This window comes from Mobula hypostoma, chromosome 5, assembly GCF_963921235.1.
Source record: "Mobula hypostoma chromosome 5, sMobHyp1.1, whole genome shotgun sequence".
Classification (NCBI taxonomy): domain Eukaryota; kingdom Metazoa; phylum Chordata; class Chondrichthyes; order Myliobatiformes; family Myliobatidae; genus Mobula; species Mobula hypostoma.
Genome location: NC_086101.1, coordinates 171,601,882 through 171,624,051, shown reverse-complemented (window position 1 = coordinate 171,624,051; position 22,170 = coordinate 171,601,882). Strand labels below are relative to the sequence as shown.

General features: G+C 44.8%; 1 protein-coding gene and 1 long non-coding RNA gene across 6 annotated transcripts in view; one reads left to right on the top strand and one right to left on the bottom strand.

Moving 5' to 3' along the window:
* Positions 1-22,170, top strand: part of LOC134347182 (organic cation/carnitine transporter 2-like) — a 143,620-nt gene that overhangs the window by 8,012 nt on the left and 113,438 nt on the right. The gene's annotated exons all lie outside the window — the stretch shown is intronic.
* LOC134347183 (uncharacterized) lies at positions 242-1,601 on the bottom strand. Its single transcript, XR_010018099.1, has 2 exons — positions 1,209-1,601; positions 242-386 (listed from the first exon to the last, which is right to left on the bottom strand). It is a non-coding gene; the product is annotated as an uncharacterized LOC134347183 (long non-coding RNA).

The following is a 22,170-nucleotide window of genomic DNA, read 5'->3' as shown; positions in this document are numbered from 1 at the left end:
TCAAAGGTTATGGTGAGAGGGCGGGGGAGTGGGACTAAATGGGAGAATGGATCAGCTCATGATGAAATGGCGGAGCAGACTCGATGGGCCAAATGGCCGAGTTCTGCTCCTTTGTCTTATGGTCTTATGGTCTTATGGAAGTTCATCTTTGCTCACATGCTAAGTCTGTTGTATATTCGAGGCAGTGAATGGTACTTCACCTCTGTAATTCACTAACATTGGCATGCAACACACAAATAAATGAAATGAGAAAGCCAGGGGTTTATTGAGGTTGAGAAGTACAGATGAGTAGCAACTTTATCCTGAGGATATAGGTGTTCTATGCCTCCTTAGTGTTGTCCATCCATTCTTTTGTCTCTTTACGTGATAGTGACATTGTTGGTAATCTGAAAACGAAGATATTATTTAAGCTTGCAGGAAAGTATTTGGCAACGACAAATGAGATGCAGCATTCAGAATATTAAAAGAAGTTACTTTCAGGTCAACTAGAACACAAGACAGTCTCTTCAAAGGAAGTGTAGCAGCTGAGTTCCTTCTAGATTTCACAAAATAATTATGTTCCTCTCTTGAATTGTTGCTGCTGGTCCGACTCCTTCTGAGTCAGCCTTATTCACTGCAGGAACTCAGTGCTGACCTGGGCTACAGTTAAAAGCTAAGGCCACTTTGAATTTGTTGCAAGTACCTTACGTGTAATCTGATATTTTCTAAGGGAACTGCCACAGCGAGTCTCATGCGGGGTCATTATTGTTACCAGATGGAGATACTGGTGTACAGAGGCTGTGCTGTGTAAAGAGTGGTTTATCTGCTTTTCATGACCATTGATGTCAGCGATCCTTCTCGTCTGAGAGTATTGCAATGTAGGAGACCATTCCACATTGGTTTTCCTACCAGTCCCATTTCCTCTTTCATTTTCCCTTTTAATCTATTTTTCTCCCAATTGGCCATCAACTGTCCTTGATTCTCCCGTACCACAGCAGCCGATTAACCTTCCAGCATATCACTCGAATATGAGAACAAACCAGAGCAACCAGGGAAACCCCATGAAGGGAGACTCCACAGATACAACGCCCAAGCTCAGGATCAAGTCCCAGTCTCTCGAACGTTGAGGCAGCGGCACTGCCTGATGTATAACCGTGTTGTGAATCAAAGCAGAACTGACCGATCCCCAAAAGAGGCAAAAATTAATTAGTATGTAGAAACCGGCTCACCTTTAAATGACCACTCCAGGTTGCAAATTCTCTACAGGATCTGACCCAATAGCATGAGGATATACAAAAGTAGCAGTGCTCCAATAGAGATATGCTATCGCAGCTACTCTGTGAATTCTGCCTTCCGATTGACGCCATGTTTTGTGCTTCGTTTTGCTGATCAATTCTTCATGATGAAAGAACAACAATGTGGATTTTTTAACCAATCAGATTTAGGGTATCTTCTCTTTTCTGGTTTTTAATGATATCCTTTGATAATTTTTCCTTTGTGGCTACATACACTAATTTAACAGACTGTAGGGGCCCTAGTAGAGATATCATCCTTAGCGACGAGCAAGACACTGGAGGATAGGAGAATAACTAATCTTGTTCCACTGTTTAAGAAAGGTTCTAAGAATAAACTAAGAAGTTATAGGCTGGCTGGCAAGCCTGACATCAGTAGTGGGAAAGTTATTGGAAGCTATTCTAAGAGACTGAATATGTGAGTATTTGGATAGACAGGGATTGATTACAGATAGTCAGCATGACTTCGTGTGTGGTAGGTGATGTTGAGCTGATCTTATAGAGTTTTTTGAGGAAGTTACCAGGAAAGTTGATGAAGGCAAGGCAGGGATGTTGTCTACGTGGACTTTAGTAAGGCATTTGACAAGGTCCTGCGTGGGAGGTTGGTCAAGAAGGTTTGGTCACTTGGCATTCAGGATGAGGTAGTAAATTGGATTAGACATTGACTTTGTGGGAGACACCAGAAAGTGATAGTAGATGGTCGCCTCTCGGACTGGAAGCCTGTGACAAGTGGAGTGCCACAGGGATTTGTGTTAAGTCCAATGTTGTTCGTCACCTATATCAATCGTCGACGACCCCCCCCCCCCACCGCCCCTCCTGTCCATATATCAATGATCTGGATGATAATATGGTTAACTGGATCAGTAGATTTGCAGATGACACCAAGATTGGGGATGTAGAGGACAGTGAGGAAGACTATCAAAGCTTGCAGTGGGACCTGGACCTGCTGGAAAAATGGGCTGAGAAATGGCAAATAGAATTTAATGCAGACAAGTGTGAAGTGTTGCACTTTGGGAGGACCAACCAGTGAGGAGCACAGTAGAACAAATAGATCTGAGAATACAGGTCCATAATTCATTGAAAGTGGCATCACAGGCAGATTGGTTCATAAAGAAATCTTTTGGCACGTTAGCCTTCATAAATCAAAGTATTGAGTACAGGAGTTGGGATGTTATGTTGAAATTGTATAAGATGTTGTTGAGGCCTGATATGGAGTATTGTATGCAGCTTTCATCGTTTACCTACAGGAAAGATGTAAATAAGATTGAAATAGTACAGAGAAAATTTACAATAATATTGCCGGGACTGTAGGACCTGAGCTATAAGGCAAGATTGTATAGGTTAGAACTTTTTTCCTTAGAACTTAGAAGGTTGAGAGGAGATTTGATAGAGGTATGTAAAATCATGAGGGATGTAGATAGGGTAAATGCAAGCAACTCTGAGGGTGGGTGAGACTACAGCTGGAGGTCATGGGTTAAGGGTGAAAGGTGAAATATTTAAGGGGGACATGAAGGGCAAACTACTCCCCTCAGAGATGGGGGGAGTGTGGAATGAACTGCCAGCACAAGTGCTGTATGTCATTTTGACTTCAATGTTGAACAGAAGCTTAGACAGGTAAATGGATGGGAGGGGTACAGAGGGCTATGGTGCAGGTGTAGGATGGGACTAGGCAGTTTATGTGATTCGGCATGGACCAGATGGGTTGACGTATCTATTTCTGATCTGTAGTTTTCTGTGACTCTGTGACGCCAGGACTCTATTTCTTCTTTGATCAAAAGCTCCATGCCATCTTGTAATATTTACTTTGCCAAGTTTGTAGTGTTCCTATACTAAGCTGTTTTTTTCTTGACCACTTACAGAGATAGTTTTGGTAAACGAATAACAATATCTTGCTGGTGTCCTGTTATGTTGATGAAGGACAGTGATGAATGTTAATCAATTTTCAGTAATCAGTCCAAATATAGGAACATGAGCAATTGTATAATATCTGCCATTGAGAGACTAAGCACCTTCAATAGTAATGAACACATACTTTAGTTGGACTAAGATATTGGGTTATCAGATAAATTAGAAACATACCCCTGCCTTAATTGTTGCTTACCTTCATCTCTAATACGTTCCAATTTGCAAAGCATTTAATTTTAATTCTATTTGAACAAATTATTTTTGTAAATGTGATAAAATCCCATGTATGTTGCTCCCACTGCCCCTGTATTCACACCTCTCTTCTTGTGGGCTTCAGTTTAAGGAAATGTTGTATTTCTGAAAAGTCCCCACCATCTCTTCACAGAGTCTTCTCTGTTCTTTTAGAGTGCAATGGATATTCACTGACGGGGGGGGGGGGGGTGGCGGTGGAGGGGAGGACTTTTTGCCAAACTCATTTTTCTAACTCATCAGGGATTAAAGGGTTGTTTTTGAGTAAGTTAAACTTCCAACCAATATTCCTTGCTCAGCCTTCTGTCATAAATGGGAGCCAGTCTTCAGTTCTTAATGTGAATTGCAAGCAATAATCTGTCTGATATTAAAAGGACAGCTTTGTAAAGAAACAGCACTGTCTATAGAACACATGTTGCTGGCCCACGGCATGAAACTAGCTGCTCAAAAGATGGAATTATGTTAGTTGAACCTGCATGAAATCACACAAAAGTAGCTAGGTTATTTAGTTCAAGAAAGTGTGCAGATCAGACCAGTACTATCATATAGTACATCAAATAGCTGACAACAAGGTGGACGATCAGAATGTAAAAGACAACATATAGTGCAAATACAAAAGAGAGAAAAAAGTAATACTGAATAAATAAGCAATAAATATTGAAAACATGAGATGAAGAGTCCTTGAAAAGTGAGTTCATAGGTTGTGGGAAAAGTTCACTGATAGGGGCAAGTGAAGTTGAGTGAAGTTTGCCTCTTTGGTTCGAGAGCCTTATGGTTGAGGGGTAATAACTGTTCTTGAACCTGATGCTGTGCATCCCGAGGCTCCTGTATCTTCTTCCTGATGACAGCAGCGAGAAGAGAGCATGACCTGGGTTGAGGGGATCCCTGATGATGGATGCTTCTTTTCTATGATAACACTCTGGATAAATCAATGGTGGGAGGGCTTTACCCATAATGGACTGGGCTATATCCATCACTTTTTGTAGGATTTTTTGTTCAAGGGCATTGATGCTTCCTTACCAGGCTGTGAAGTAGCCAGTCAATATACTCCACTTTTGGCTCCAAGCATAGAGTAGCATTTTGATTTCCAGAGGACCAATTTTATCCCTTAAAATCCTTTTGTTCTTAACATATCTATAGAATCATTTAGTATTCTTCTTCACCTTGTCTGCTAGGGCAAACACACCTTTTTTTAGTCCTCCCAATTTCTTTCTTCAGTGTTTTCTTGCACTTCTTATGCTCCTCAAGTATCTCATTCGTTCCTACCTGCCAATATTTGCTGTCCACCTCATTTTTTTTGTAACCAGTGCCTCAATATCTCTTGAAAACCATGGTTCCCTAAACCTGTTATCTTTACCTTTTATTCTGACAGGCATATACAAGCTTTATACTCTCAAAACTTCAGTTTTGAAGGCCTCCCATTTACCAAGTACACCTTTGTGAGAAAACAGCCAGTCCCAATCCACACTTGCCAGATCCTTTCCAACACCATCAAAATTGGCCTTTCTTCAGTTTAGAATCTCAACTCACAGACCAGACCTATCTTTTTGCATATTTACTTTGAAACTAATGGCATTGTAATCACTAGATGTGAAGTGCTCACCTATATTCAGAGTTCAGCAGAGGAGGACAAAGGGCTTAATTAGGAAGGGGAAAAAAGATTATGAGAGAAAACTGGCAGAGAACATAAAAACGGACTGTAAAAGCTTTTATAGATATGTAAAAAGGAAAAGACTGATAAAGACAAATGTAGGTCCCCTGCAAACAGAAACAGGTGAATTGATTATGGGGAGCAAGGACATGGCAGACCAATTGAATAATTACTTTGGTTCTGTCTTCACTAAGGAGGACATAAATAATCTTCCAGAAATAGTAAGGGACAGAGGGTCCAGTGAGATGGAGGAACTGAGCGAAATACATGTTAGTAGGGAAGTGGTGTTAGGTAAATTGAAGGGATTGAAGGCAGATAAATCCCCAGGGCCAGATGGTCTGCATCCCAGAGTGCTTAAGGAAGTGGCCCAAGAAATAGTGGATGCATTAGTGATAATTTTTCAAAACTCGTTAGATTCTGGACTAGTTCCTGAGGATTGGAGGGTGGCTAATGTAACCCCACTTTTTAAAAAAGGAGGGAGAGAGAAACCGGGGAATTATAGGCCGGTTAGCCTAACGTCGGTGGTGGGGAAACTGCTGGAGTCAGTTATCAAGGATGTGATAACAGCACATTTGGAAAGCGGTGAAATGATCGGACAAAGTCAGCATGGATTTGTGAAAGGAAAATCATGTCTGACGAATCTCATAGAATTTTTTGAGGATGTAACTAGTAGAGTGGATAGGGGAGAACCAGTGGATGTGGTATATTTGGATTTTCAAAAGGCTTTTGACAAGGTCCCACATAGGAGATTAGTGTGCAAACTTAAAGCACACGGTATTGGGGGTAAGGTATTGGTGTGGGTGGAGAATTGGTTAGCAGACAGGAAGCAAAGAGTGGGAATAAACGGGACCTTTTCAGAATGGCAGGCGGTGACTAGTGGGGTACCGCAAGGCTCAGTGCTGGGACCCCAGTTGTTTACAATATATATTAATGACTTGGATGAGGGAATTAAATGCAGCATCTCCAAGTTTGCGGATGACACGAAGCTGGGTGGCAGTGTTAGCAGTGAGGAGGATGCTAAGAGGATGCAGGGTGACTTGGATAGGTTGGGTGAGTGGGCAAACTCATGGCAGATGCAATTTAATGTGGATAAATGTGAAGTTATCCACTTTGGTGGCAAAAATAGGAAAACAGATTATTATCTGAATGGTGGCCGATTAGGAAAAGGGGAGGTGCAACGAGACCTGGGTGTCATTATACACCAGTCATTGAAAGTGGGCATGCAGGTACAGCAGGCGGTGAAAAAGGCGAACGGTATGCTGGCATTTATAGCGAGAGGATTCGAGTACAGGAGCAGGGAGGTACTACTGCAGTTGTACAAGGCCTTGGTGAGACCACACCTGGAGTATTGTGTGCAGTTTTGGTCCCCTAATCTGAGGAAAGACATCTTTGCCATAGAGGGAGTACAAAGAAGGTTCACCAGATTGATTCCTGGGATGGCAGGTCTTTCATATGAAGAAAGACTGGATGAACTGGGCTTGTACTCGTTGGAATTTAGAAGATTGAGGGGGGATCTGATTGAAACGTATAAGATCCTAAAGGGATTGGACAGGCTAGATGCAGGAAGATTGTTCCCGATGTTGGGGAGGTCTAGAACGAGGGGTCACAGTTTGAGGATAGAGGGGAAGCCTTTTAGGACCGAGGTTAGGAAAAACTTCTTCACACAGAGAGTGGTGAATCTGTGGAATTCTCTGCCACAGCAAACTGTTGAGGCCAGTTCATTAGCTATGTTTAAAAGGAAGTTAGATATGGCCCTTGTGGCTACAGGGGTCAGGGGGTATGGAGGGAAGGCTGGGTTCTGAGTTGGATGATCAGCCATGATCATAATAAATGGCGGTGCAGGCTCGAAGGGCCGAATGGCCTACTCCTGCACCTATTTTCTATGTTTCTATGTTTCTATGTTTCTATACACAGTCTGTCACCTGCTCTGTTTCATTCCCTAATAGTAGATCAAGCATCGCCCAACCTCTCATTCAGACTTCTATGTACTAATTAATGAAACTTTCCTGAGCACATTTGACAAACTCTATCCCAACGAGTCCTTTAACAGTGGGGGAGTCACAGTCAATATGCAGAAAGTTAAAATCATCTGTCAAAACAACCTTATGTTTCTTGTAACTGTCTGCAATCCCTGTACAAATTTGTTCCTCTAAATCCTGTGCACTGCTGGGTGGCCTGTAATGCAGCCTCATTAACATCGACATACCTTTCTTATTCCTCTGTTCCATCCATAAAGCCAGATGAGTTCTTCAGTCTGTCACGATTGAGCACTGATGTGACATTTTCCCTGACTAGTAAAGCCACTCCTCGTCCTTTACTCTCTCCTGCTCTTTCGTGTCTAAAACAATGGAACTCCAGAATATTCAGCTGCTAGTCCAGCTCTTCCTGCAACCAAGTCTCACTCATGGCTTCAGTATCATAATTCCAGGTGTTGATCCATGCCCTGAGCTCATCTGCCTTTCCGATGATACTTCTTGCATTGGAATATATGCTGCTCAGGACACCAGTCACACCATGCTCAACCTTTTGATTCCTGACTTTGTCTGAGGTCTTACCAACATCAGTCTCCACAACCTCTCCACTGATTGTTCTGGCACTCTGGTTCCCTTCCCCCTGCAATGCCAGTTTAAACTGCCAACACTAACAATCCTTTCCGCTAGGATATTAGTCCCCTTCCAGTTCAGGTGCAAACCATCTTTTCTGCTCAGGTCCCGCCTATCCTGGAAGAGAGTCCAATGATCCAAAACTCAGATGCCCTCCCTCCTACACCAAATCCTTAGCCACAGGTTGATCTGTATTCTCTTTCTATTTCTGGCCTCACTAGCATGTGGCACTGGTAGAAATCCTGAGATCACAATACTGTAGTTCCTGTCCTTTAACTTAGCACTAACTCCTTGAATTCTGGCTGGTCACCCTCCCTGTGTTGCACTTTATTAGATGGATTTTGATTTATATTTTAATAACATATTTATAGTATAATATTTTGGTTTATATTCTGTATATAATATATGTTGTGTGGGTTCACCACAGTCTGGAGAAACATCATTTTGTTTGGCTGTATACATGTATGGTCAGATGACAATAAACTTGAACTTGAACTTGAATAATTGTTGGTGCCAGGTGGGGTGGTTTGAGTATCTCAGAAACTGATGATCTCCTGGGATTTTCACACGCAACGGTCTATAGAGTTTGCAGAGAATGGTGTGAAAGCAAAGTATCCAGTGAATGGTGGTTCTGTGGGTGAAATCACCTTGTTAATGAGAGAGGTCAGTGTAGGATGGCCAGACTGGTTCAAGCTGACAGGAAGGCACCAGTAACTCAAATAGCCACGTGTTACCACAGTGATGTGCAGAAGACCATCTCTGAACATGTTGAACCTTGAAGTGGACAGGCTACAGCAGCAAAAGGCCATGTACATGGGGGACAGGGGGTACCTAATAAAGTGGTCACTGAGTGTGTACTGTCGCATCTAGTGGTGTCAAAGAGAGCAATGAAATGAAAGTTGTAGGATGGGTACAGCAGAGGGAGAGTGTGAGTTGTGCTAAAAATGGTTGTGATCCAAAGAGCTATGTAAGTACTTACCTTGCAAGCATCTAAAATTTGACTCTGCTGAAATAAGAACAAACCAACAACAGACGCTCCTAGGATAAGTTATGAGACGTTACATGTCCCTTTATGGAAAATATTTTGAAGAAGTTTTCTTGTAACCTTACGAGGATGTCTGCTCAGCAAAATGGGGAGTCATGGAATAGGTCAATATGTTCACAAGTTGTGAAATGCTCCTCCCTGCCAATAAAGGTTTAAGTCAGGTCACAAGCTTGGTATTTCATCTGGAACTTCTTGGTATTGGGGAATCATTATAGCAATAAAGGTTAAGGTTATGAAGCACACAGCATAACAAAACTCCCCATTAGACAATTAAGCTTGTTCATGCCAAAATTCACCTATAATTGGCCATTCGGCTCCAAAAAAAATCTCAATTTCTTAAGAACTATTTTTACTCAATGAGAAAATCAAAAAAAAGTTCAGGACTACATATCAGGGATGATTTTATATTTATGTGTTATATTTATTTCTGGGGCTAGGATATTATTGGTAAGACCAGCTCATATTTATTATCCATCCCAAATTGCCTCCTGCACTAAGTGATTTGTCAGACAAGTTTAGAGGTAGTTCACATTCAACTCTGTTTGTGGGTCTGGACTTAAACTTGACCAGGTATGAAAGGCAGATTTCCTCCAATGGAAGATATAATCAAACCAGATGTGTCTTTATACTAGCCAGTATTACAGTCTCATGACTAATACTAGATCCTAATAGTAGATTTACTTCATGACTTGAATTGAATCCCTCGGTTGTTTTAGTAAGATTTGAACATCCAGTTCTGGCCTTTAACAACTGTTCTGAGAGTTTGACTGGGAAGCTTAGTTGAATTGCGTTTTGCAAAATGTTAGCAGCTCTCTAGGGTAATGGATGAATTGAAGGAGATTTATATTAGGCAGGAAATGGTGTTGGATATGCTGTTGGGTCTGAAGGCTGATAAGTCCCCGGGACCTGATGGTCTGCATCCCAGGGTACTTAAGGAGGTGGCTTTAGAAATCGTGGATGCATTGGTAATCATTTTCCAATGTTCTATAGATTCAGGATCAGTTCCTGTGGATTGGAGGGTGGCTAATGTTGTCCCTCTCTTCAAGAAGGGAGGAAGAGAGAAAACAGGGAATTATAGACCAGTTAGCCTGACGTCGGTGGTGGGAAAGATGCTGGAGTCAATTATAAAAGATGAAATTACGACACATCTGGGTAGTAGTAACAGGATTGGTCCGAGTTGGCATGGATTTACAAAGGGGAAATTGTGCTTGATTAATCTTCTGAAATTTTTTGAGGATGTAACTATGAACATGGACAAGGGAGAGCCAGTGGATGTAGTGTACCTGGACTTTCAGAAAGCCTTTGATAAAGTCCCACATAGGAGATTAGTGGGAAAGTTTAGGGCACATGGTATTGGGGGCAGAGTACTGACATGGATTGAAAATTAGCTTGCTAATAGAAAACAAAGAGTAGCGATTAACAGGTCCCTTTCGGAATGGCAGGCAGTGACCAGTGGGGTACCGCAGGGTTCAGTGCTGGGACCACAGCTGTTTACAATATATATTAATGATTTAGATGAGGGAATTAAAAGTAACATTAGCAAATTTGCCGATGACACAAAGCTGGGAGGCAGTGTGAAATGTGGGAAGGATGTTATGAGAATGCAGAGTGACTTGGACAGGCTGGGTGAGTGGGCAGATGCAGCTTAATGTGGATAAATGTGAGGTTATCCACTTTGGTGGTAAGAACGGGAAGGCAGATTATTATCTAAATGTAGTCAAGTTAGGAAAAGGGGAAGCACAACGAGATCTAGGTGTTCTTGTACATCAGTCACTGAAAGCAAGCATGCAAGTACAGCAGGCAGTGAAGAAAGCTAATGGCATGCTGGCCTTCATAACAAGGGGAATTGAGTACAAGAGCAAAGAGGTCCTTCTGCAGCTGTACAGGGCCCAAGTGAGACCACACCTGGAGTACTGTGTGCAGTTTTGGTCTCCAAATTTGAGGAAGGACATTCTTGCTATTGAGGGAGTGCAGCGTAGGTTCACAAGGTTAATTCCCGGGATGGCGGGACTGTCATATGTCGAAAGATTGGAGTGACTGGGCTTGTATACTCTGGAATTTAGAAGGCTGAGAGGGGATCTTATTGAAACATATAAGATTATTAAGGGATTGGACACGCTGGAGGCAGGAAGCATGTTCCCGCTGATGGGTGAGTCCAGAACCAGAGGCCACAGTTTAAGAATTAGGGGTAGGCCATTTAGAACGGAGTTGAGGAAAAACTTTTTCACCCAGAGAGTGGTGGATGTATGGAATGCTCTGCCCCAGAAGGCTGTGGAGGCCAAGTCTCTGGATGCTTTCAAGAAAGAGATGGATAGAGCTCTTAAAGATAGTGGAATCAAAGGTTATGGGGATAAAGCAGGAAATGGATACTGATTGTGAATGATCAGCCATGATCAGTGAATGGCGGTGCTGGCTCAAAGGGCTGAATGGCCTACTCCTGCACCTATTGTCTATTGTCTATTGTCTCTCACATGAAGCATTTTGCTTCCAAATTAAAATATCCATTTTATCTGACAAACTTATAGAATTATTTCAGCAAACCATTTTAAACTATAGTCTGTAGCCCCCTCGGCCAACCTCAGGGTCGCTCGGCTCGCTGTCGTCTAGGGAAACAGCCCTCGGCCCCGCCAAACTGGGTAATTAGTTTGTGTGGATGCTGTGTGAGGTACCCCACCCCGCCCAAATAACAGACAATACTCTGGATACAATTAAATTATTTACGGTTTATAGATATTACTGGAACTATATAATTAATAGTGAATAAAATATAAAAGGAAAATAAAAGGCGCCACACATATCAAAGTTCAATCTCTTCGTGCACAAAATCAGTTGGAGCTCAGGACCCTTCTTCTTCACCCTGCGACCCCTCGGACCGCCTCGACCAGCCGCCTGGGACCAAGAATGGTGGTTGATCAGACGCTCCACACGAGTCCGTCTCCGTCTCCCCTCCTCGCTGAACGGGTTTGACCCCGTTAGCGGACTCACAGCACCTGGTCCATTCTCTGTCTCTCTCTCCCGCCTTCTGCCCCAAAACCCCGCGCATACAATATCTTACAGCTACACCAAAAACATAACAACTATCGCAATTGGTTCATAACATCTTCTTATCAGTAACTTGATTCAACAAACTGCTAGTGGGAGGGCTTTCTCAGCATTTAACATAACAAAGAAGCATTCCCAAGTATAACATAACAAAGAAGCCATTTTAATTAGCCTAGGCAGTAACATAAGAGACAAAACCCCCTTACAAGTCTACCACTGTTTTGTGTCCATCCTTGAAGAAAAATATTGATTTCATGGTGCCGAATTTTAATGGATGGAATTCAGAGCCAGGTATTCTGTGAGTGCCAACATCCCCCATCCCAAACTTGGCAGTAGGAAGCTGACTCTTGGACCGACTGTGAGTGTCAAAATTCAAGTGGCCTGAAGCTCCCAGTGAGCATCAAGGGATATGGAGGCTTAAGATGATGGACACTAAGAGGATCCTTTTTCTCTATTACTCTAAAACTGCAGTGCATTGTTTGTGTATAAGATTCAGTAAAGACTTACCAGGATGTTTCCTGAGCTACAAGGAATGGTTGCATACACATGGATTGTATTCCCTGGAATGTAGGAGATTGAGGGGTGTTAGATTAGACTTGCGGTCCCCAAACACCGGGCCGCAAAGCATGTGCTACCAGGCTGCGAGGAAACGATACGATTTGGCGATATGAGTCAGCTGCACTTTTCCTCATTCCATGTCACGCCCACTGTTGAGCTTGAACGTGCACGAGGTCATTACGCACGCGTCATCCATGTCAGCGCAGGAAGGAGATCAACTCCTTGAGCTTGCAAATGATGGTGGGCTGAAAACTATGTTTGACATAACATCTCTGCCGGCATTCTGGATCAAAGTCAAGGCTAAATATCCTGAGATAGCCACGAAAGCACTGGAAATGTTGCTTCCATTTCCAACATATCTCTACAATGAATGCAACGAAAACTAAATTGCGGAATAGTCTGGGCATAAGGAACTCCCTTCGAGTATCATTGTCTCCCATCACCCCTCGATGAGACCGTCTTGTTGCAGGGAAACAAGCCCAGGGCTCCCACTGATTCAGCGATATTGGTGTGTTGCAATGATTTTATATGTTCATACGAGGAAAATATGTGCTGTGTGTTTAATATGCAAACGTTACTTAAAATGTTATGATGCTATTGATTTATAAGTGACTTATATAACCATATAACAATTACAGCACAGAAACAGGCCATCTCTGCCCTTCTAGTCTGTGCCGAACATTTACTCTCACCTAGTCCCACCAATCTGCACTCTGCCCATAACCCTCCATTCCTTTCCTGTCCATATACCTATCCAATTTTTCTTTAAATGATAATATCGAACCTGCCTCTACCACTTCTACTGGAAGTTCGTTCAACACTTACTTCAAGCTCCCCTGATAATTGACTATATTCATGCGAGGAAAATATGCGCTGTATGTTTAATATTAAATTCGTTAGATAAACCCTTTTAGAAATGAAATTGAGTGTATTAGCCACTTATCTCCTATATTCCGGCCGTGATTAACACCACCCCCCCGAACAGAATCGCCAAAAACGATTTGTAGTAAAATCAGCACGTAGCGCAATGGTGCCCGCGCAAGGCTTCATGGTCATTGTAGTCTTTCTTGGGGTGAACCCAACGTATTTGACTGCTACTCTTGTCCATTGGCAACCCTACCACCCCCCCCGCCCCCCCCCCCGGTGTCGGCCGGTCCACAAGAATATTGTCAATATTAAACCGGTCCGCGTTGCAAAGAAGGTTGGGGACCCCTGGATTAGACTATATAATTGTGACTTTTCTTGTAGTTTAACCTTCCAATACCTGCTTGTATTTTTATATAACTACCTAAGCAATCTTGTTTCTGCTGACTCATCAAGGAAAACAAATGTTACCTCCTATTCCATTCCTGTATTTAGCCTCTGGTGGGACTTTCCTCAGTCAAGCAAGGATTAATAATGCAAACACGAGGAAATCTGCAGATGCTGGAATTTCAAGCAACACACATAAAAGTTGCTGGTGAACACAGCAGGCCAGGCAGCATCTCTAGGAAAAGGTACAGTTGACGTTTCGGGCCGAGACGCGTCAGGACTAACTAAAAGAAGAGTTAGTAAGAGCTCTTACTAGCTCTTCTTTCAGTTAGTCCTGACGAAGAGCCTCGGCCCAAAACGTCGACTGTACCTCTTCCTAGAGATGTTGCCTGGCCTGCTGTGTTCACCAGCAACTTTTATGTGTGAAGCAAGGATTAATGTTGCATTTGGGGCCCAAGGGTTGCATCTTATTAGTGAAATTCCTATCTTTGTAAATAGAACATGCAACTTAGAACGTAAGAAATGGGAGCAGGATTAGGCCATCCAGCCCATCGAGCCTGCCCCGCTATTCAATAAGATCATGGCTGATCTGTCCGTAGATTCAGCTCCATCTACTTGCCTTTTCCCCATAACCCTTAATTCCCCTACTATGTAAAAACCTATCTAACTGTATCTTAAATATATTTAGTGAGGAAGCCTCAGCTGCTTCCCTGGGCAGAGAATTCCACAGATTCACCACTCTCTGGGAAAAACTGTTTCTCCCCATCTCTGTCCTACTCCCCTGAATCTTGAAGCAATGTCCCCTAGTTCTAGTCTCACCTACCAATGGAAACAACTTTCCTACTTCTATCTTAGCTATCCCTTTCAAAACTTTATATGTTTCTATAAGATCCCCTCTCATTCTTCTGAACTCCAGAGAGTATAGTCCCAGGCGACTCAATCTCACCTCATAGGTTAACCCCTGCATCCCTGGAATCAACCTGGTGAACCTCCTCTGCACTGCCTCCAAACTTCAAGCAGAACAGCACAGTACAGGTCTTTTGGCTCATGATGTTATACCATCATTTTAACCCACTCCAAGATCAATCTGAACCCTCCCTCCCACATAGCCCTCCATTTATCTTTCACCTATCTAAGAGTTTCTTAAATGTCTCTAATGTATCTGCATCTATTTAGTGCCACAGTTTTCAAAGTAACTTCCTTCCAAGTAGAACCAATGGACATTGGCTGCTCCTTTCCTTGTCACACCAAAACACCAAATGAAAGAAGAGAAGAAAATGAAGTAGTGTTTAAGTAGGAGGATGGGGGAAGGAAGTGAAGCGGAGAAAGGGTGATTATAAATCTTAATTATATTGCTTTCATTCTGAGATACTTGAGCTCATTCTGATCCTCACCATCCCTTGGTCCTGCTGGATAGTCAACATATTTTTACTGTGCCATGGCCTGTTCTTCATCAAGTTATGGTGTTGTTGCACTGTTGTAACTACAAACATAATCTTTCTCCCTAGGCCTCCTGTCCCATGATCCTCTCGTATCCCCTTTTGCCTATCACCTGTCCAGCTCTCGGCTCTATCCCTCCCCCTCCTCCTATCATTTTGCATCTCCCCCTCCCCCTCCAGCTTTCAAATCCCTTACTCACTCTTCCTTCAGTTAGTCCTGACAAAGGGTCTCGGCCTGAAACGTCGACTGCGCCTCTTCCTATAGATGCTGCTTGGCCTGCTGCATTCACCAGCAACTTTGATGTATGTTGCTTGAATTTCCAGCATCTGCAGAATTCCTGTTGTTTACGTTTAAATTCACTACTGCGAAGCCTCTTCCGGTGATGCCTACACCGAAGAAGTTTAGATCCTCTCTTCGACGGGAGTTCAGTGAAACCATCTCTCACTGCTCCCCATCTGTAATTTCTTCGGCTCTTCAACTTTTCGACCACATTTTGACTCAGACTCGCTATCACTGCCATGTATCCTTTCTTGGAACGTGCCTCCGTCGCCAACTTACTCCAGTTGGCTTTAGGATTCGTTTCCAAGCCTCTCAATTTGGACCTTCTGAGGATCCCAGGTACTCACATTTTATTGACTCTGCCTCTCGCCGCTTCTCCCGTCAAGCTCTGAAGGCGACGCTCTCCGCCATGAAGAGGTACTTGGTGTCCCTATCCCAGACCCTTCCACACCTTCGGGACACTTTCTTCGCCGTCTGTAATGGTCCTACCCGTTATTTCATCCTCCGTCGGATCCACGCCTGCAATCGCCGTTTTTTTGACTTTGTCATGTTAGGCAAAGATCGTAAGATCTTACATCTACGGACTCCAGAGCCTGCCGGCCCCGACGCTAGCAGGCATGAACTTTCAATTGCGGCGCCTGCCATTGATCTCGGCGGCTCCAACACCTCAGGACATATTCAAAACCCGGACTCCAGCAACGACCATGGACACATTCGAAATGATTACGAAACCACCAACTGCGACTCCAGCCTTGAACTCCAGGCCGGGTCTTTATGTGCTGCTGTTGTGACTCCCGTCTCCCTTTCCCCCACCGCCACTCCGCAGCCCCGTCTTCCTCAGATCCCACTGTCAACTCCTGGGCCCTCAGAGGCTCCATCTTCCTCTCACCCCAACCCTCCCCTCTCCACTGACACCCCCAGCCTCCCCCCTCCCCCCTCTGATCCCAGCTCTCATCCGTGCCGGGTCTTTACCATCCCCTCCGACCTTCAACTGTCGGAGGCAGAACGCTCTGTTCTCAGTAAGGGCCTCACGTTTGTCCCCCTTCGCCCACACCTCAGCGAGTTCCGTGTTCGCCACGATGCGGAACTTTTCTTCCGCCGTCTCCGTCTCCGAGCCTACTTCTTCGGCAAGGACTCTTCCACCCCCACCGATGACCCCTTCTCCCGTCTTCAACCCTCCTCTTCTTCATGGACACCCCGCTCTAGTCTTCTGCCTGCTCTGGATCTCTTTATTGCCAACTGCCGACGGGACATCAACCATCTTGACTTCACCGCACCTTGTCCCCATTCCAACCTCACTCCTTCGGAACGCTCTGCTCTCCACTCCCTCCGCACTAATCCTAACCTTATTATTAAACCCGCTGATAAAGGGGGTGCTGTTGTAGTCTGGCGTACTGACCTCTACCTTGCCGAGGCACAGCGACAACTCGCGGATACCTCCTCTTATTTACCCCTCGATCGTGACCCCACTAAGGAACACCAGGCCATTGTCTCCCACACTATCAACGACTTTATCCGCTCAGGGGATCTCCCATCCACTGCTACCAACCTTATAGTTTCCACACTCCGCACTTCCCGTTTCTACCTCCTACCCAAGATCCACAAACCTGCCTGTCCTGGCCGACCTATTGTCTCAGCTTGCTCCTGCCCCACCGAACTCGTTTCTGCATACCTCGACACTGTTTTATCACCCCTTGTTCAATCCCTTCCGACCTATGTTCGTGACACTTCTCACGCTCTTAAACTTTTCGATGATTTTAAGTTCCCTGGCCCCCACCGCTTTATTTTCACCATGGATGTCCAGTCCTTATATACTTCCATCCCCCATCAGGAAGGTCTCAAAGCTCTACGCTTCTTTTTGGATTCCAGACCTAATCAGTTCCCCTCTACCACCACTCTGCTCCGTCTAGCGGAATTAGTCCTTACTCTTAATAATTTCTCCTTTTGCTCCTCCCATTTCCTCCAAACTAAAGGTGTAGCTATGGGCACCCGTATGGGTCCTAGCTATGCCTGCCTTTTTGTTGGGTTTGTGGAACAATCCATGTTCCGTGCCTATTCTGGTATCTGTCCCCCACTTTTCCTTCGCTATATCAACGACTGCATTGGCGCTGCTTCCTGCACGCATGCAGAACTCGTTGACTTTATTAACTTTGCCTCCAACTTTCACCCTGCCCTCAAGTTTACCTGGTCTATTTCCGACACCTCCCTCCCCTTTCTAGATCTTTCTGTCTCTGTCTCTGGAGACAGCTTATCCACTGATATCTACTATAAGCCTACTGACTCTCACAGCTATCTGGACTATTCCTCTTCTCACCCTGTCTCTTGCAAAAACGCCATCCCCTTCTCGCAATTCCTCCGTCTCCGCCGCATCTGCTCTCAGGATGAGGCTTTTCATTCTAGGACGAGGGAGATGTCTTCATTTTTTAAAGAAAGGGGCTTCCCTTCCTCCACTATCAACTCTGCTCTTAAACGCATCTCCTCCATTTCACGTACATCTGCTCTCACTCCATCCTCCCACCACCCCACTAGGAATAGGGTTCCCCTGGTCCTCACCTACCACCCCACCAGCCTCCGGGTCCAACATATTATTCTCCGTAACTTCCGCCACCTCCAACGGGATCCCACCACTAAGCACATCTTTCCCTCCCCCCCTCTCTCTGCATTCTGCAGGGATCGCTCCCTACACAACTCCCTTGTCCATTCGTCCCCCCCATCCCTCCCCACTGATCTCCCTCCTGGAACTTATCCGTGTAAGCGGAACAAGTGCTACACATGCCCTTACACTTCCTCCCTTACCACCATTCAGGGCCCCAAACAGTCCTTCCAGGTGAGGCATCACTTCACCTGTGAGTCGACTGGGGTGATATACTGTGTCCGGTGCTCCCGATGTGGCCTTTTATATATTGGTGAGACCCGACGCAGACTGGGAGACCGCTTTGCTGAACACCTACGCTCTGTCCGCCAGAGAAAGCAGGATCTCCCAGTGGCCACACATTTTAATTCCACATCCCATTCCCATTCTGACATGTCTATTCACGGCCTCCTCTACTGTAAAGATGAAGCCACACTCAGGTTGGAGGAACAACACCTTATATTCCGTCTGGGTAGCCTCCAACCTGATGGCATGAACATTGACTTCTCTAACTTCCGCTAGGCCCCACCTCCCCCTCGTACCCCAGCTGTTACTCCTTTTTATGCACACATTCTTTCTCTCACTCTCCTTTTTCTCCCTCTGTCCCTCTGAATATACCTCTTGCCCATCCTCTGGGTCACCCCCCCCCATCTTTCTCCCTAGGCCTCCTGTCCCATGATCCTCTCGTATCCCCTTTTGCCTATCACCTGTCCAGCTCTCGGCTCTATCCCTCCCCCTCCTGTCTTTTCCTATCATTTTGCATCTCCCCCTCCCCCTCCAGCTTTCAAATCCCTTACTCACTCTTCCTTCAGTTAGTCCTGACGAAGGGTCTCGGCCTGAAACGTCGACTGCACCTCTTCCTATAGATGCTGCTTGGCCTGCTGCGTTCACCAGCAACTTTGATGTATGTTGTTATAATTATGTGGTTTTGTTAGTTTTTCAATCTTGTTCTGTCCTGTGTTTCTGTGATATCACACCGAAGGAATATTGTATCATTTCTTAATGCATGCATTACTAAATGACAATAAAAGAGGACTGCGTGTCCTCATAATCTAATCTATTTGGTTAGACAATAGAATAATAAAAGCAGTGTGTAGATGCCTGAATCCAATTTTTCATATTTTAACCAATTCGCCTACCGGAGCAACACAACCTGGTATGGAAGTTGTCCTGTCCAAGACCGAAAGAACCTGCAGAAGATCATGAACACGGCGCAGCACATCACACAAACCAATCTTCCGTCCTTGGACTCACTTTACACCGCACGCTGTCGGAGAAGTGCTGCCAGGATAATCAAGGACACGACCCACCCAGCCAACACACTTTTCGTCCCTCTTCCCTCCGGGAGAAGGCTCAGGAGCTTGAAGACTCGTACGGCCAGATTTGGGAACAGCTTCTTTCCAACTGTGATAAGACTGCTGAATGGATCCTGACCTGGATCTGGGCCGTACCCTCCAAATATCCAGACCTGCCTCTCAGTTTTTTGCACTACCTTACTTTCCATTTTTCTATTTTCTATTTATGATTTATAATTTAAATTTTTAATATTTACTAATTTTTACTATTTAATATTTGTAATCCAGGGAGCGGAAAGCACAGAATCAAATATCACTGTGATGATTGTACATTCTACTATCAATTGTTTGGCGACAATAAAGTATAAAGTATTTAACAGGATGAGTAATGACTTATTATGAAAATAAGTCTATCACACATCCGAAATAGCCTTCCAGTTTAAGATGGCAGTACTGAATGCATGTGACAGCTTACTTGTAGTTCAAAAGGCAAAAAATTTGACTAAAAAATTTACTAACAACACCTTTTCTGAATTAAATTGTGGTAAACTATCGCCATAAATAATGAAGAAGCAAGCGGCGGTGAAGCTGATTCAAAGGATGGGTCACGCAGGTACATCGCAAAGCCAAAGTGCAACGTGTTCCAGATGAGGCTGCAGACGGAGTTGGTATCGCTGATGAAGTTGGAGTGAGCCATTTGGAGAGGAGTCAATGCGGAAGAGTTTCGATGCCCGTCCACCTAACCTGGGTGCAAGTTTGGATTGCCCCAAGTGCCGATCCAATTTGGTGAATTCAGGAACAGCCTCAGACTATCTGGACTATTCTCACAGCTATCTGGACTATTCCTCTTCTCACCCTGTCTCTTGCAAAAATGCCATCCCCTTCTCGCAATTCTTCCATCTCCGCCGCATCTGCTCTCAGGATGAGGCTTTTCATTCCAGGACGAGGGAGATGTACTCCTTTTTTAAAGAAAGGGGCTTCCCTTCCTCTACTATCAACTCTGCTCTCAAACGCGTCTCCCCCATTTCACGCACATCTGCACTCACTCCATCCTCCCGCCAACCCACTAGGAATAGGTTCCCCTGGTCCTCACCTACCACCCCACCAGCCTCCGGGTCCAAAATATTATTCTCCGTAACTTCAGCCACCTCCAACGGGATCCCACCACTAAGCGCATCTTTCCCTCCCCCCCACCCCGCTTTCTGCAGGGATCGCTCCCTACGTGACTCCCTTGTCCATTCATCCCCCCCATCCCTCCCCACTGATCTCCCTCCTGGCACTTATCCTTGTAAGCGGAACAAGTGCTAAACATGCCCTTACACTTCCTCCCTTACCACCATTCAGGGCCCCAGACAGTCCTTCCAGGTGAGGCGACACTTCACCTGTGAGTCGGCTGGGGTGATATACTGCGTCCGGTGCTCCCGATGTGGCCTTCTATACATTGGTGAGACCTGACGCAGACTGGGAGACCGCTTTGCTGAACGCCTACGCTCTGTCCGCCAGAGAAAGCAGGATCTCCCAGTGGCCACACATTTTAATTCCACATCCTATTCCCATTCTGACATGTCTATCCACGGCCTCCTCTACTGTAAAGATGAAGCCACACTCAGGTTGGAGGAACAACACCTTATATTCCGTCTGGGTAGCCTCCAACCTGATGGCATGAACATTGACTTCTCTAACTTCCGCTAATGCCCCACCTCCCCCTCGTACCCCATCCGTTATTTATTTTTATATACACATTCTTTCTCTCACTCTCCTTTTTCTCCCTCTGTCCCTCTGACTATACCCCTTGCCCATCCTCTGGTCCCCCCCCCCCTGTCTTTCTCCCCAGACCTCCTGTCCCATGATCCTCTCATATCCCCTTTGCCAATCACCTGTCCAGCTCTTGGCTCCATCCCTCCCCCTCCTGTCTTCTCCTATCATTTTGCATCTCCCCCTCCCCCTCCCACTTTCAAATCCCTTACTCACTCTTCCTTCAGTTAGTCCTGACGAAGGGTCTCGGCCTGAAACGTCGACTGCACCTCTTCCTAGAGATGCTGCCTGGCCTGCTGCGTTCACCAGCAACTTTGATGTGTGTTATAGCTTCAGGCTGTTCTGCCCAAGCGAGTTGCTGTTCTGGGATCATGGTCCTAGAGTGAGGCACTACCCAGTGCCTGGACAATGTAAAAGCCGTTCCAGATAGATTGGAAAGCCTGAGTGTCGGGACCGAAGGCAAGAGTTGGCCTGATTCCTCTCGCTCACCTGCAATATTCATTCCTCTCTATGCGGTGTCAAGGCTGTGAACTGCTCCTGGGCATTTTTGCCCTGCTACTAGAGTGCCTGTAAAAAGTATTCACCCCCCCCCCTTAGAAGTTTTCATGTTTTATTGTTTTACAACATTGAATCACATTGGATTTTTTTGACACTCATTAACAGAAAAAGACATGTCAAAGTGAAAACAAATTTCTGCAAATTGTTCTAAATTTATTACAATTATGAAACCCAAAATAACTGGTTGCATAATTATTCACTCCAAGTCAGGATTTAGGAGATGCACCTTTGGCAGCAATTACGACATTGAGTCTGTGTGGATAGGTCTCTATCTGCTTTGCACATCTGGGTACTGCAATTTTCCCCCATTCTTTTTTGCAAAACTGTCCAAACTCTGTCAGATTGCATGGGGATTATGGGTGAACAGCTCTTTTCAAGTCCAGCCACAAATTCTCATTTCGATTGAAGTCTGGACTCTGACTTAGTCACCCCTGGACATTATCTTTATTGTTTTTAAGCCATTCCTGTGTAGCTTTGGCTTTATGCTTGGTGTCATTGTCTTACTGGAGAACAAATCTTCTCCCCAGTCACAGTTCTCTTGCAGACTACATCAGGTTTTCCTCCAGGATATCCCTGCATTTTGCTGCATTCATTTTACCCTCTATCTTCACAAGCCTTCCAGGGCCTGCTGCAGTG